At 41.0% G+C, this 17,460-nt stretch overlaps 1 protein-coding gene across 6 annotated transcripts in view; it reads right to left on the bottom strand.

Annotated features, from left to right (window-relative positions):
• Positions 1 to 17,460, bottom strand: part of LOC146990815 (beta-1,3-galactosyltransferase 1-like) — a 114,048-nt gene that overhangs the window by 79,715 nt on the left and 16,873 nt on the right. For 3 of the 6 annotated variants that reach the window (XM_085799683.1, XM_085799700.1, XM_085799691.1), the window contains exon 3: positions 5,391 to 5,452. The exons of the other annotated variants lie outside the window; for them this stretch is intronic. The gene's annotated coding sequence lies outside the window, so the exon portion shown is untranslated. The remainder of the gene's footprint in view (positions 1 to 5,390; positions 5,453 to 17,460) is intronic. 6 annotated transcript variants of the gene reach the window in all.

Raw genomic sequence — 17,460 nt, 5'->3', positions numbered from 1 at the left:
TTTAAGGCGATATCTACACAAACACACGGATATCTCCATACAGACCAGCCCATTGTAAATATACTATATAAATGAAAGACAATAAGCAACATCAAGGTGCAGGTTGGAGCTGACTGGTCACCTGATCACCAGTAATTACACCCGTCCCGTAGAACAATCAGCAGCGCTCTAAAAATAGCTTCACCACACACACACGCTGCTGATTGGAGCTCCAGATAACAATAGTTTCCATGGTTGATTAAAGCGAGTTCATCAATGACTCATGGGGACTATACAATCTCAGAAATCAGTGCAAAATACCTAAATGTCTAAAGATGTCTACATCTTGTTTTCTCCTAATTGCACACCAAAGATGATACAATGAAAACAGCAGAGGACAAAGAGAAGAAGAAAATATAAAACTAGTGAAATGACTTGAGTACGACAACAGTCAGTCAATTTCACAGCGCAGACAAAAAGATAATTCGACAGACAAACATAACCGATGCAAAATTACATGGCACCCCGAGGAGTTTCACTTAGCAGGATTTATAAACACTTATAGGAAGAAGAAAGACTAAATAATTTCTCAGATGATTTGCAGGACTACAATCACCAACAGCAGGGGTTTTATTTATTTAAAGTGCTTTATACAGCCTTAATCTAGATTAAATGGACAGTTTTTGAACACCTCTCCATATACTATATGGTTTGGGCCTCATATGATTTGAAATCTAGATGCTACAGTATTTTTAGACGGTACACCTTTAACTCAGCGGTCAGTTTCAACATGACAAAGATCCTGTAGTAATGGAAGTGCAGCTCTTTCCAGACCCGATGTGTGGTGTGGGTGAGCCTGACAGGTCTGACTGACCCTACACCTCAACCTCCATCCGACACCTTTTGGTAGAAACTGAAAACGCTGACTCTGAGCCAGACCTTGTCACGCAACATCAGCGTCGGCCTTCGACACCGACGCTCCTGTGAGTGAATGTGCTGAATCACTGCAGCCAGGTTGGACAGACATCTGCTGCGGAGGAGCCTGACGCAGGAGGTGAAGGCTGCAGGCCATTGACTTTCAAGTGTCCACACAGTTATTTGGCCTGGCTCAGTAAATGAGCTATTGACTAATCCAACATGGGTTCGGTTGTGTCGCTGCAGCAGCTGCATGCGGGCGCACTCTGGCTTTGGAGCTTTGAGACAAAGCTGCTTATTAGACATGGGTTGTGATTGCATTGTGAGCCTCCTCCTTGTAACTGACTCCCTGACAGAATCTCATCACAAACAATTCAGAGAGCTAATGAAAAAGATGGGCAAACATTTGTTTTTAGTCGACGTATGCATAATCACAAAGCAGCAGAATGACACAGAGGTAATAAAGAGTCTCCAATCTGTTGTTGTGATAAGATATAAAACTGTGTTAGCAGCTTTGAACATATTATCCCATAATCATCAGACAGTATTTCAACACAGTCGCCTTCAAAATCTACAGGAAAGCATCGTGCGGCACATTATTCACTTGTGTTTTGAATACTAGATCTTTTTTTTTTTTAATGTAGTGCAGTGTGGGGAAAAAAGCACAAATCCTGAGGTTTGTGAAGCTGCAGATGAAAACACACATGGGACACTCAGATAGACCAGAATGCTGTGCAGATTGCTGTGGTGGGTCTGTCTGATGCAACACAGTCTTTAAACCTCCTACATTAACATAATTTAATGTAGCTATGATCATTTATGCTACTGGGTTTGGATATGAATTAACTATTCTGTCAGAGCAATGTTTACTTTGCTAAACTTGAAGCATGAACAAGATAAACGTGGGTGACCACTGGGATAATCCAGATTTTAATCTATTTAAGTGAACGCATGCATCTAATCCTGGTTAGAAATTCTATTTCAGGATTTATTATATTATCATGATTATTGTTATTAGTAGTATTTTACTCCAGTACGGCTCTGAACAGGGAAATTCAGATGGGTCAGTCTGTTCTCAACCTGGATTCCAGCTTTAAATGAAGTAGCTTTTACTCCAAATGATAAATATTGCACACAAGGGCTTTTCTTTTTGGATCAGTTCCTTAGAAACCCATTTGAACAAACAGAAAATCAGCAGCATTACAAGACCTTGGTCCAAGAATACAGATGATTTACTCCGTAGCTATGGATATGAGAAGACATTCTTCACCCTTCAATGACATCAAACTAACTCACTCGGTCTATTGTTGAAGGGTGATACAGTCATGAAGACTTTTTTATCACATCCAGATCTACTGCAAAAGCAACTCCAATAAACCTCAATACATCCTCACATCTGCTTATCCACCCTCTGGAGCTCACTCTCACCCATCAGAGACTTCAAACACACACACACACACACACACACCTCCCAACCTTCAAGTCCCTGCTTAAAACGCACCTTTTTAATGAGCTTTTAATGTTTCATTATGCGTCTAGTGCTGTTTTAATGCTGCTTTAGAGTCTCATTGATTTCATATATTCCGACTTTGATCTGTTTTATAATTTTGCATCAATGTTAAATGTCTTTGAGCATCTCTAAAAACGCTTAGCAACCCCTGAGCACCCCTCCATCGCCCCACCACTACCACAAAGTCCCAATACAACAGAAATAGAAGTATCATTTTGAACTGCGTCATTAATTGCATATCGCTGTACACTGAACATTGCAGGTTTTAAGTGAGTTTTAATGATTTGATTGGTTGATGATTTAAAAAGAACACAGGAAGTGTTGAGTTTGCAGTAACGGCGTAATGCAAAACGAGAGTGAATCAAAACCATCAACAAGTGGTTTCTTATCAAAATACGACCGATTTCCCATTTAAACATATGGGATTGGGAAAAATGCCAATTAGTTTAGCTTAGCTTCAACAGTTTTAGGTAATAACGATGGCTCCAGTCACTGTTTAAGTAAAATGATAAATGTCTGTAAAGGTAAAGGTTGTTTTAAGTACCAGTTGCAATTACACCAAGTACCACTAGGGGTCCGAGTACTGCTGGATGAGAAACACTGGATTATAAAGTGCTTTATGCCTCTGTAACACCTGAGGTGTTGTGTTTTCAGGTAACCTGTCCTCACTAACACCTTGTGGGAGCTTCCTGTCTGTGGGTCATCACACTTTGGGGACGGTTCAGCCTAACCAATCAAGAACTCAGGTGAGCGACGACTCTGGTTGAAAGTGAAAATGAGACACGGATCAAGTTCAAGTCTGCTGCGTATCAAACACTCTGAGTTTCCAGTTAAGGATGGAAATGACAAGAGAGCTGACAAGATGGGAGGAAACTTACAAACAGAGTATATTGTTTTACACTTTTTAACACTGAAGCCTGAGGAAGAACTTTAAATAGGAACAGATGCTGCTTTATTTTATAGTTTTAATCATCCGGGCTAATTTAGAGACAAACCTGCTGTTGTCATATCCACGGAGGCGTTTAACAGCTTTGAAAAATCAGTTTTATATCTGCATTTATGATGTTATTTATTTATATAAAGGTGTTTTTTTCTGCACACGTACTCTATATCCCAAAAACCTGCTCATCTATGGGGCAGCGTTAGAATTTATGGACCAGAAAATATACCGTTATCCCCAGAAAATCCCCCAGGGTGCTCTCCGACACCTTTATTATCCCTCCTAATGTATTCTCTCAGGAGCCACCGCAGATTTTTCATTTTGATGAAAATGACAGGTTGAACTCTCTCTTCTTTTTTTTTAGTTTTCACCTTCCTGGAAAGGGGTTTACGGCGCTGCGTGGTGGATCCTGACAGCCTGTCAGCCGGACTATAATCTCTCCGCCGCATTATACGTAGAAATAAAGTCTGTTCATTCGCAAAAAAACGTGTGATTTCATGATGACGTACGCAAAGTTTGGTCAATATGCAAACCAACAACACCCAGGAATCTGCATGCAGTAATAACATATTTGCAGCAAAAAATTGTATGGGTGATGAATGGATGGAGAAAAGCAATTGCGAGAGGAAATATCAGCCAAAGTGATTGTTTAGGCGAGACACAGTGATGAGTATGTGTGTGTGTGTGTGTGGGGAGGTTTTGTATGCAGGGTTGGACGGTGGCTGAGGGGACTGATTAGCAGCAACATCTTTTGCCAAGCAACTTCTTAGCTGTACTGATTTCCACACAGCTATCTGTATTCATTTATGCATAGAGCGACCACGGAGGATGAGTGGGGTGCAAAAACAGAATATTATTCTTCACAGCGTCTCTGTTTCTCTTTCAGTATTCACCCCTTCACTCCTGCGACACTCATTCCCTTTGCTGCTCCGGGTTCAATGTTGTGAAAAATCGCACTTCCAGATTCTCATTTTGACGTCCTTTTGTGTAAGTCTGTGAACTAAATGAGTACATTGTTACTTTAGATTTTTTGTTATTTCTATAAAAGGTTAGCCTACTACTACTATGCTGTCAGCGACCATTCAGAGGCAGCCTCACTGAGAATAACAACTAAATGACTGAGAGGGAGAAACAGCATCTCTGAGTGAAAACAAACCACACACATTGGTCTGGCTCGCAGCCTCACTCCCCTGTCACTTCCATCATGTGCCCGCTTTGGAAGAGGAAGAAACACAACAACACGATCTAGATCTGCAGTCTGGAATTGGTGAAACTGATCAGACACAAAGAGACAGCAACTGGAGGAAAACATCTAATTATGATTTATCTGTCCAGTGTTGATATTTCATTTTCTATCAACTAAATGAGCTAAACTCAAATATGATTCTACAGAAAACCTGCCCTTTCTTTTTTTTAATGATGCTTAGAATAAGATGTCTGTACCGCTCCTTCTTATAATTCTCTCCACCAATCATAGATAGATAGATAGATAGATAGATAGATAGATAGATAGATAGATAGATAGATAGATAGATAGATAGATAGATAGATAGATAGATAGATAGATAGATAGATAGATAGATAGATAGATAGATAGATAGATAGATAGATAGATAGATGCATCGTGCATAAAGTGCATAATAGAGAGATAGCAACCAATAAATATTATAAAAAGATTGAAAAATAGCAGCCAGCGCAACTACCTACCCACAACTCTACTATTCATTCATCTTTTTCAAAGGGTTTAACATGAACCAGACCTTACAACAACAATAATAATCATATCACATCCATGCAGGCATAGTAGTAGCTTTAATTATGTAACACACACCGGTATCGGCTTAATTCTGCAGAGACACAGATGAGTTTCTGATGTTTACAGTGTGTATGATTGTATATAATTTAGTGCAGGCTACCCTCACTTCTCTGTTCAATGTAATACATTACTGCTACTGCATCCTCCAAGCTGAATCAGCACCAACACACAACTAATAACACTGCGTTAAAAGAAGAAGACGAAATACACACACAGCCTCTAATACTCACCTTTTATAGATGTGATGTGACAGCTGTCATCATGGTACAGCAGGGCTCAGGTTCAAGTATTTCTGAAACATAAATACCGTACACAATATCTCATTAAAATGTCCATCAAAGAAATAAACAGCCTTTCCTCCTCTGGTAAGGCTTTACACTGCTCTGTAGTTGTTTCCCTTAATATGAGCATCACAGACTGAAGGGATGAACTGCTTCACAGCAGAGCACTGAGGGTCCCAGCTCAGAGCTTTTAATGGTGATTAGGACGTGTTTGCAAATGTGCTAATTGTCTGTACTTATGCTTGACAACTACAAGCAACACTGTTTATGTAGAGAAATGAACTGGACATGTTTTGGGTCTTTATGGAATAGAAATAAGACATAACCCAGACCTCTTTTTAAGCTTTGATACTTTCTTTGGGCCTTTCTGCACATCTCCAATCAGACGCCTGGGTTCAGCCGGGCTGCTGACTTCTGTCGGCTCGCACAGCCCCCGAAAACATGGAAAGTCCAAGAAGTCAATCAAGTGGACCTGCTGTACACTATAGGCTGATGGCTGTTACTCATATATCCTGCACTAACACGGTAATGATGGCCCTGGCACAAGCACTAATGCTTGCTCGCTGCCCCCCTTCTTTTTTTTTCTTCGTTTTTTTTTAACATGGAAACATTAGCAGCTGAATCTGTCACCGCAATGTGCATTTGGAAAAATAACACATACAGATATGCAAACTCAGCAGCAGCAGCAGCAGCAGCAGCAGCAGCTCTCTCACCTTGTTGACTCCTGGAAGCTTTAATCAAACTACCTACAGTACGAGGCTATGAAATACTGCCGCTCCTGAGACGCATTTACATAATCAATATTCATCAGGCTGCAGACGCTGGTTATCTGGCGCTGATGGTGCCAACTGATCTTCATAATGTGGGCCAAAGCGACACACAGCCCTACCTCCAAACTCCTGGCTGCTGTAGTTAATTCACTATTGCGCCTGCTCCAGCACGCCAAGTCTCCCACCGCCCGTCATTAACTCACCAAATGATGATCATGATAGTAATGACGGGAAGTGTAGAATCGAAACCGGTGACGGATGAAAGGAAACACCTGAGTAAGTGAGTGCAGGTGTTCCTCCTCTGCAGGTCTTACATGCAGGGCCGTTGCTAGGAATTCTGGGGCCCCTGAAAGAATACCAAAATGGGCCCCTGACTTTTCCACTTTTTTTCTTAGACTATATGTATTATCATTTTTTATTTAGCCTACTTTGTTTTGATGCTAATGCAGCATTACTATGAGTTAGGGGTGGGAGAAAAAATCGATTCACATAAATATCGCAATATCTTTTTTGACGATTTTTAAATCGATTTTTTTTTTAAAAAATCTTTTTTTTTTTTTTTAATTATTGTGCAATGTGCATTTGTTAGCCTTTTTTACATACAGAGAGTACAGGTTTTGAAAAGGGTTTAAGTTCACTTTATAATGGAGTATGTTCATTTATAGGCTCCTACAGTATTTGTGTGCAGATAAATGTTAAAAAATGCAGACTAAAAATCGAGAGAATCTGCAATATTGTAGAATCGCAATTTAAATCGCCATCCAAAAAATCGTAGAAGAATCTAATCGGGAGAAAAGCATATCGTCCCAGTCCTACTATGAGTATTAGTCAAGGTCTTCTGCAGAATAATTCAGTCATAGCTACAAAGATTAGACTACTGGGGTTTTTTGTGGGCCCTACTGGGCGCTGGGCCCCTAGAATTATCATCACCTTTCTCCCCTATACAACGGCCCTGCTTACATGGATCCATATCCAGGAGCGCCGAAGCTGCTCTGGAGGCTTCGTGGAGCAACAACCGCACCAACACACTTTATGTTGAATTTGCCTTTCATTTGCTCCGTGTCAACGTGACACACGGTGCCGTTTCAAGTAGGAGCCCCAAGGCAAAAAAAAACTAGTAACACTGATTGATGGTTGCCATATAATTTTATATGTCATATATTTTTATGTGGATGACATCGACTCTTGTGCGTTTGGCTCCTCTTCAACTCGTGCTATTCCAAGATTACACTGCGCCTCTGTGTCTGCAATGAGGGCTGACAGGAACGGATACAGTGTGCATCTGCCTGCCGTCCCAACACTTAATGTTACTGACAGTGAGACGCCCAACGTTACACATGACTTAAAATACACATATTTTACACTCTCCCGAGAAGATATTCTTGTTATACTGTATATATCTATATATATATAGAAAAAAAAAGCAGGCGGCTCCTCACCAGCAACAATAAAAGAGCTTCAGTCCATCAGTTTTCTTTATAACACACTCCTGCATCACTTCTCTTTTCAAGTTTAAACCCACTGCTCACTGGAGGCTGCTTACCCCTCAGGTAAACACTGAACTTTGAAGAACCACTTTGCACTTTATTAATGGAATTAATTACAGCAGATTATCAAACTCCACTGGGCAATTTTAGACTTTTTCCACTATGAATCTACTTAATAACGTCGGCGATTGTTGACTGATGCTGTGTGGTTCAGTCAAGCAAAAGACCTTAATGCTATATAAGCAAATGAAATAACAACTCTATCAATTGATTGATTGATTATTCAACTGTCAGTGAATTGTATTTATGAAACAGAAATGTCACTGTCAGTGTTTGATTCTATTTAGTTTTATGTAACTTTTAAATGAACACAAAATGTCATTTTTTTCTCTGGGAACTTGATGTCACTACTGTATATAAAAAATATTTTCTATTCCGCACTTAAGTTTTACAATTCTTTATATCAAATTTGATACCACACAGCAAAAAAAAAAACTAGCACAATGTTTTCATTTTACATTTCTGGTTGTCTGCTGATCTGTACCAAATTCAAAATGCCTCCACACACACAGCAGCAGTCTTGGTGCATTTGTTTAGTTTTTTTCCCCCTGACGTGATGTCACAGTGGACCTGTTGCTGCTCTGGCACTCGCTGCCGCAGCTGCTATTAATCATTTTGTGGTTATTGTTTACCGTGTCTGCCTCCTGATGTCGGACTGGGATGTTTTATTGCACCGCCTTCGTCAGTCCTGGAGGAATTACATCTCCGGTAGCTACGACTTACTGTACTGTGAAAAAAAAACAACAAAAAAAACAATTGTCTGTTCTCATGACGACCCTGATGACTAATAAAACTTATGAAACCAAACCATCTGCTAAATATTGAGCCTTTTCTAATAAATAAATGTTTTTATTTTGTCTGAACCGAAGTCAAAACGGTTGAAAAAGCTGATTTTCTTTACAATTTTTTGCTCAGAGAACTGACTTTGATCATTCAAACTGATCACCGATTCTTTTACAACTAGTTGTTCCAGTTCTGAATGAGATGAACCTACAGTACAACTTTATAAAATGTAAAGGAAGTCCATTATTTCTATTATATTAGAGAGAGAGAGTAACCACAGTGTGTCTTGGTTGGTTGTTGTCTATCAGGCTAACAAATGGCTCATGCGGTGTAATTGCTGCTGGAATGAACATGATTGTGCTTTATTGATAAGTTTTTGTTATTGACGAGCATCAAGCCTTTTACTCTTGTAATTGTAACTCCCGGGCTTCACTGCTGCTGTTTTGTTCATCTGGAAAATGTGATGTTTAGAAACACGACGGTTAAATGATCCACTGCTGGCTTCCTGCACGCCCCAGAGGGAGGCATGAAAAGCAGCAGCGTTAACAGTCCCCGGCTTTGTATTCATAACTGAATACTGTAAGACGACGGCTTCAAACTCTGCATCCAAATGGAGCTACAAGCAGCAAATAGGCCATTAAAGAGTGAGATGTAACGCCGCCCCTCCCTGGCACACCAGCATCTTTTGATTTATTGTTGGGCTAAACTCCTCACTGTACGCAGTAGCAGCCGCGCTGATGTCTCCCTGGAGACGCATCGCAATAAAATGAACTGCCATTGTTTTCTTGCAGAACTGTACAAATTGCCTCATCAAAGCCACAACATGGGTCCTCCACCTCCAGCCATTAATCAGTAGGAGAGACGTGGGCATCACAAAAACGCCTTTGCATTTTCCTGAGCGCCAACCAGCCGGGGCCGACGTGTGGTTGTTGTTGTTTCTTGGTTTTTACTGCGGGAGGAAAGTGAAAATGAAGAGTGAGCAGCGTCGTCAAAGAGTCAGGTGTGTTAAACCCCAGACATAAGTCGGGCTGCACAATTAATCCTTTGGTCATCGTCATGGCGGTGTCTAAACACATCATAACTAGGGATGTCACGATTATAGATTTTCTTGGTACGATTATAGTCAGAGAAATAATCACGGTGACACTCTGAATGTGTAAAATCAAGTATATTCAATAAAATATAATTACATTATTGATCTCTTAATAAAGGACCAGTTATAAATCCCCCAGGGAAAGTGTTTGAAATATCTAAGTCTTTAATTGTCATCTATACCAAATGTTTAAGTTTATTATAATACAAATGACACGCTACCATTTAACCAATTCAGTGTTACTTAAGATAAATGGACCAGTATCTGTGCATTTTCCTTTACTTTGGCGCACATCTGCCGATATGGTTCCAACACAATCTTTTTCGGAAAGTGACGGTATTTAGGAATCTTTACGATCAATTAATTGTGGCATTTAATACCACGATTAATTGTGAAAACAAGTAATTGTGACATCCCTAATCATAACGGTTGCCTGAAATGTGAGGAGTGTGTTTTATTTACATGCCTGTAACCTGAGCTACACCGCTAGACCTAAATGTAACGCAACAACAATCGATATAATGTATTTGCTCTGACACGACTTCTCATGTTTAGTCGAAGTGGAGTTTGTTTACAGCGCTGCAAGCTTTCCACTCTTCTAGCTCTACAGCGCCACTACAGGCCTGGTGTATGTACTACAGCGGATTGACAGGGTTTCCACTACATGCATTTTTTCTAAATCATTCTAAACTAAATTACTGCTTCAGTATTGGGGCAGATGCACAATAATAATCTACCAGTTACTATTACTCTGCATCCTTTTCCACTACACAGTTACAGCTCCACTCGACTCAGTTTAGGTGCGTTTCCATCAGCTCCAAACTCACTCGTCTGCAGTGCACCTCGATTACTGACACGGGAACTGTATATGGTTATTCATGCACACCTGAATATTTGCTTATTCATTTATAGCAAGTCATATCGCCATCGTGAAACTGAACAGTGTCACTGCACATCGGACATTTTGCTGATATCCTGCAGGCCTACTGCATAGACTCAGTTTGTGCATCTGTGAGAGAGTAGATGCTGATGCTGCTGCTGATCCCAGACCTGTCCTGTGAGTCAGAGACAAAGACGCTGAGTTAAGTGTCTGGTCTTAAGACACACCATTGTCCTAAATGATAATTCAGCAGTGGGAATCTGGCCACCACCATTACCCTCAATATGGAACCGATCCATAAATGAATGACACCACTCCAGGAATAAATTAAAAGGTGCTGCCGACTGAATCCTAATGACCGCGTTAACCTTTGCTAACAAAGTTCCACTGACATCCATTTTTCAAAAGGGAGCCAGGAAACGGGGGCTTTCTTTGATTTCCACTTATGCCCAACTGTACTTTTAATAATTCCCTCACTCCGTTTCTTCCATCTTTAATTGGGGTGAGAATTGTGAGGACAAGACGCTTGAATTTCATTAAATTACCCGAGATGGATTTAATTCCACGCGCCCATGTGCGGTTTGATTGGCCCATTTTTTTGCCCAGGCATGTGTCAGATCTTGAACTCTAATCGCCTGCGTGCATGCTTGCATGGATCCTCAGCAGACCGAGATGGGTTCAAATCAATATTTTCCAAGCTTGTGTTTCCAATGCACCAGAGTGCAAAGTGTGAGTTATGCAAAAAGCTGTGACACAACAGGATTTGAGCTTCACTGCTCTTATACAACACAGAAAAAAAAACAGGCCCTCTCCCTCGAGCACCAGCCTGTGTGGTCAGTTCACCTGGAAAATAACATGTTTAGACAAGAGCCTTCCCAAACTCATACAATACTCTCACACTTTAGCACTGACACCGGCTGCACTGTCAGTATATCTGATAACACCTGTCCTGTGGTCTGACCTCTAATGTAATGATATTTTCACCCTCCATGGCTCCGATTGCAGGGATAACATGACAAATGATGTAAAGTCATGATCAGCTACAGTTACATACAGACAGCGACAGATCAGAGCCAGAAACCGTGTCGTTGTGCTACGTGCATTTACATAACTCGGTGAAAACTCCTGTCAGATAGGGCTGTATTAAACATTTCCTCTCATGAGGATTAAACTAAACTACAATGTATGACGTGACACCTCATTATTACACAACCGTTACCTAACTAATCTCTGCAGGTGGTGCAACAGTGAGTGACTGGCTCAGGTTTTTACTTTTCTGGCCATTCTGGTTTGTTACCAGCAGTTTTATATACAACTATGGATCAGAACCAATCTGCAATGTGGACATGTTTCATAAAACCACCATAAAAACATCTATCAAGAGCTCACAACCCAACATAACAGCTCATTTTTCAGATAAATAGGCAAACTTATAGCCAGATATTGAAGGGTTAAACAGCTGTGAATGAATCCTTTCAAAATCAAGGAGGAATACTGCTTATAGGACTAATACGTATTGATACCAATATGTAGTATCACTAGTATCAATAAGCCTGTCATTCCAGTCCCTATACTGTACATACTGCAGGTGAAACAGCTCAACACTTTCAAAGCAGACTTTCAACTTCAGCAGAAAATGGAGATAAAAAGATGAAACTGATGGCAAAAGAGCTGTAGAAAGAAAAGAAACTGAGATTATTATATTTATGACAACAATAATCATCTTTATGCATTAAGCACTTTTCTAAAGCCACATTAAAAAGAGCTTCACACTGAGCAGCAAATTGAAACAAGCAGGTCACACAGGGGCGACATGAAAGAGCCGCTCCCCGCCGAGCGTTCACGTCAGCGTGCTCTGGCAGGAGAAGAACAACTTCCAACTTATTTTTAATCCTTTGATTAAAACTAAAGAGAGCAGAGCTGAGTCAGACTCGGAAAAGAAAACAAAAGAAATCTTCCTGTGAACCTCAGCCTCCAAATCCTGGCTGCCGATCCACCCAGAGCGTTTTACATAAAACACCACATTCCCCATCGATTCTCTAAATAGAAACCAGGATGTCACACGGCGTGCAGCCTGAACATCCAAGTCCGGGCTTGATTGCTGTCCGTTCCTCATAATTACTGTGTTACACTTGTTGCCCACAAGCCCACGCTCGTCTTGCACGGGGGCTGTCGTCGGCTCACCTCTATCAGCAGAGCGGGCTGGGAAATCAGCCAGCGAGAGGCAGAATAATGGCATCTGCATGCCAGCGCCTCACACCTCAATAAACACGGAAAATGTAAATGGAAGGGCATCGCTCTGGCGTGATTACAACAGATGGTGAGCCCCCTGCCGTGGAAAACATGCAGGATGGATGGATGATTGGTGTTGAAAGTACAAGGGTGAGTTAAAACATTGTTTGTATTCCCTTTGCTGAGGCTCGTCTCCCCCCGGCCTGATTTGAGAACTCGGCTGTCAAAATAATCTTCTTTTTTTTTTTATCAATCTGATCAAAATGTCAAGTTCTTCACAAAAATGTCACTTGAAAAAATAACCTCAAATGAAATCCTCAAAGCGCGCAACTCTGACTCTGACGCCGGCGGGTTGGAAATGAACTCAAAGGCGACGACGTTTCGATGGGAACCAATAAGGTGACAAACATTAGCTGTAGCTGCACTAAGCTGCCGCGTCTTATTGCTTCTGAGAGTTACAGTGTGAAGAGTATTATAAAGGCATACACTGGAGCTTATGCCACTAATCTGTTCTGACAACCACACTGTCATTGATTGTTAAAGGCCCAATCTATAATCCAGAGGCGCAGAGCAGGGACAGCTCACTGCAACAAAAAAAAAAGAAAAAAAAAAAAGCTTCTGTAAGCATTTATTCATTCATTATCCGGAGTCTTCAAACAAAGAATGACAAGCTGCGACAGCTGATAACAAGTTTGTTAGGTATACTTGACTGCAAATGTAAATGGTTGATATAATTATTTGTTAATAGTCCTATATTTTACATTTTACTCTTCTACACTTCTCTCTGGAGCTCTAGTTACAACAGGTAAGTCAGGATGCTCTGAGCGTCTCTTCTGATTGGCTGGCTGTTTTCTTAAAGCAGAAGTAAGCAGAATATTTGTGTTAATATAAGTCTTAAATAGTTATATCTTCCGACAGCAATCACTTATATAGAGTGTTTGGTCTGTCAGTCACTCTGCTCTGCTCTGAGCCGAGGAGAAAACTTCCCTTGTATCCTACAAGCTTTATCCAATGAGGAGAGAGAACGGCATAAAGGGGCGGTCCTCTCTGTGTGTGCAGCCAAGGGATGCGCGTGAATGTGGTGACGTAGGGACGAGGGCGGGGACTGCTAACTCCATCTGCTGACAGGAAGTTAGCCAAAACGACCGGATCGCTTACTTCTGCTTTAATAGTCAAATATCAGATTTTAGCTTCGTTGTGACATCACAAAGTTACAGAACAGCTGGTTTTAAGGCTCAGTTTCTGACACTGTTATCGCTGTTATGTGTATTTCTCTGTGGACTGTTGAACTCAGACCTTTATTAATAAAAAATAAAAAAAAACATAAAATCTCACCTAATATAATATGAGACCTTTAAGTCATTTGTAGGAATTCATAACAAACACATCAGATTGTTCAGCCTCTTTAAGTTCTTATCCTTCAATACAGCCAATATCTACAGTATGAGTGACATTTAAAAACATGCTTATGGTATCGACACACAGTGAGGACTGTAGTGGATGAACTTCAGGCTACACAATCTATATTCATTAGAGCAGTGGGGGGAAAAGAAGCAGAGAAAAAGAACACCTGTGTGTCGTCAATAAAACTGAACCAAATGTCATCCCCGTGGCATTAAAGTTCAATTTCATACTAATCCTGTGAAGATAAAGCTCTCTATTCAATCGTGCAATTGGAAAAATAAAAAGGCCAAGATGTCAGCGGAGGAGAAGCCGCTCGCTAATGATGAACGGAAGACCGACTTCGGCCGAGGAAGAAATTCAGGGTAGTTTTGTTCAGAAAACGACTCTCAGTGCAACTCCGCTATTAATCTCACAGTGAAATGAAGCTGAATTAGATGTACGCGTGTCCGAAGAAGACAAAACTCTCCTTAAGGAGTCCTGCAGATGAAGGAGGAGGGGATGCCCGTCCCAATTAACATCACGCTGCTTTTCAGCGGCCCATTTTATTATGACACAGGCCTATCATTTGCTGGAACACGAGGAACCTCTGGGTGCCAGAATCTGAAGCCTGGCATCCGTCTTTGGTCTCCAGACACCTGTAACACCGGCGTCTACTCTCCGCACCATCCCATCCATCCTGTTTCATTTTCCTCCATTAATCTCCCAGCCTGGTGATTCAGTTTTCATTTGTTCCTCATCTTGCCGGCTGGAGAACGCCGAGCCGAGGCAGCGACTCTCGTGCCAGATGACTGCTCAGCACTATGTGTATTTTTATTTTTTTATTTTTTTTTCCACAGACAGGAAGCCGTGGGGATAGATTAGGCCAACGGCAATTACAGGAGAACAGTGAAGGGGAGGATTGTCTTTGTTTGTTGTGGACCTGGGTTCACTCTCCTGACTAGTATCTGTGCACCTGCTATGTCCCTCCTGGGCCTCTGTACTTCACTCAGTTAGTTAAGATCCTTTATTGCACCTGTGCCTCCTGTTCACCAGTCTGTGCTCTTTCCACTCGCTGAATACGGCGAACATCCAACAGACAATCCTTTCATCATTGTCTCTTTCGCAATGCAAATAGTTAGTTATCAAAAATAGATACTGTGAATGATGTCTGCAGCATCTGGGGGGAAAAAAAGAAGAAAAAACATGATCTCAGCTTGCCAACGACACTGAGCTGTGATGAACATCACAGGGAAGTCTTCTCTCAGCGGTTTGAGTGACATTTCATGTTTCCAAACTAAAAATAATCCCCGTTGACCCCTGCAAACGCTGCATGAAAAGAAGCCCAGATGTGGGGAGCCGACAAAAAGAGTTAGTCGCCACTGTGATTCATATATTATAACAACACTACAGTGTCTTATCACGTTTAGCTGGCCTTAAGGAACAGACTCCGACCGGCTCTTTATCATGAAACACAAGTCCCCATGAAATTGAAGAAAACACAAACTACAGATAACACAAGCAGAGCGCATAAATTCACTGCACACCCGGCAGCAGAGAGCCGGAGGGGATTTATAGACGAGGGAGATGACTTGCAGAGACGCTATAGGGTGTTTAAGCCCTTTTGTGTTTTCCCCCTTTGAAAGAGAAAACACACACACACCCCTCCCTGAGTTTGTTTTGTGCTGAGTTGGTGTTTGTGCAGGAGGCTCTGGAGCAGGTACGGGATAATAAAGGAAGGAGTTAGCCCGGCCTGTGGAGCTGCAGACACACTATTGTGCATATCTTGCCCTTTGCTCATTGAAATGCAGCTCTACACAGCACATAAATAACCCTCACTGATTAGCTTCTTCTTGTGTGTTTGAAATATACCAGGCAACATCACTCCACTGACATTAATGTCTCCATCTTATTTACTGTACTTACCCTGCATTGTCTATGAAGATTGTAAAATCTGCACAGGCCTTCGACTTGTTTATTGACTGCACGGTTTCCCTGACTACATGATTAACCTTTCACAGTTCATTACCTGGCTTCTAACCAGTATTTAAAATTTCAAAAGAAGTGTTTTTGTCGTACACCCATGGGCTTTATAATAACGGGGCAAACAAAACAGCACAGTAAAAGGTGTAGTACAGCTCCGTAAAACCACAGGTGACACTTAACTACCGGTACTGAGCCACAGAGTGAGGGAAGATAAACAGGAGACACTCAGAGTGGTTTAAAAAAAACAAGCATTAAACTGCAACTGCAAGTCATAAAACTGAAGTTAATTAATGAACAAAGCAGAGTAAGAAGGAGGTTTGGTTTCATCTGCAATAACATCTTAGCCCAGATAATAACATAACTATACTATTTGTTGTTGCAGTCTTAAAATATAATCCTATTATTGCATTTTATTTGCCGGTGGCTGGAAATCTTATACTGTTAATGTCACATTCATATAGATGATATACTGTATATATATATATTAGGGCTGTCAAACGATTAATTTTTTTAATCGCGATTAATCGCATTTTTTCCATAGTTAACTCGCGATTAATCTCTATTAAAAATATTATATATGGCGCTTTGGACTTTCAACCCTCCAAAGTGTTATAATCTCTAGACAAACAACTTTTAGACCAGACCTAGTAGGCCTACCTAATCATAACACATGATGCATGAAACTCACACAGAATTGAAACGAATTGCATCCAGTGGAAATTGCCCTTTACTTTGCTACGCCTCTGCCTGGCCATGTGCATTTGTTGACAACAGAAGCCGTCAAAAAATCAATACATCGCCACGTGCATTTGTTGACAACCGACGCTGTCAATAAAATCAATACATGGCCATGTGCATTTGTTGACAACAAAGCCGTCAAAAAATCAATGGATGGAGCTGTGGATATATGTTAGACTGTGTATATTTGTGTAGCAACCAACTTGAAGGTGCCTTACCGCCACCTACTGGACTGGAGGTCCCACACTCCAGTCCTCCAGTCCAGCAGACAGAGGACAAAATGGGCCGCGATTAACCGCGATTAAAAAAATTAATCGCGTTAATTTTTTTAATTAATCTAATCGCGATTAACGCGTTAACTCTGACAGCCCTAATATATATATATATATATATATATATATATATATATATACTGGATTTTCACAATAAAATCAAAAGGGAAAAGAGATGCACACTGTGAATTAATCTTAAGTTTCAGCACCTGAAGGTTTTGTCACATGATGAGGGACGATGTGCAGCGAGCAAAGTCAGTATGTGCAGATACTGGTGATGACACAGACAGAGACAGTGTAATCCAAGGTTAAGTGGTTGTAAATACTGTGACCTGCAG

This window comes from Trachurus japonicus, chromosome 2, assembly GCF_045865225.1.
Source record: "Trachurus japonicus isolate A0001 chromosome 2, Traja_1.0".
NCBI lineage: Eukaryota > Metazoa > Chordata > Actinopteri > Carangiformes > Carangidae > Trachurus > Trachurus japonicus.
This window is presented reverse-complemented; position numbering and strand designations above follow the sequence as displayed.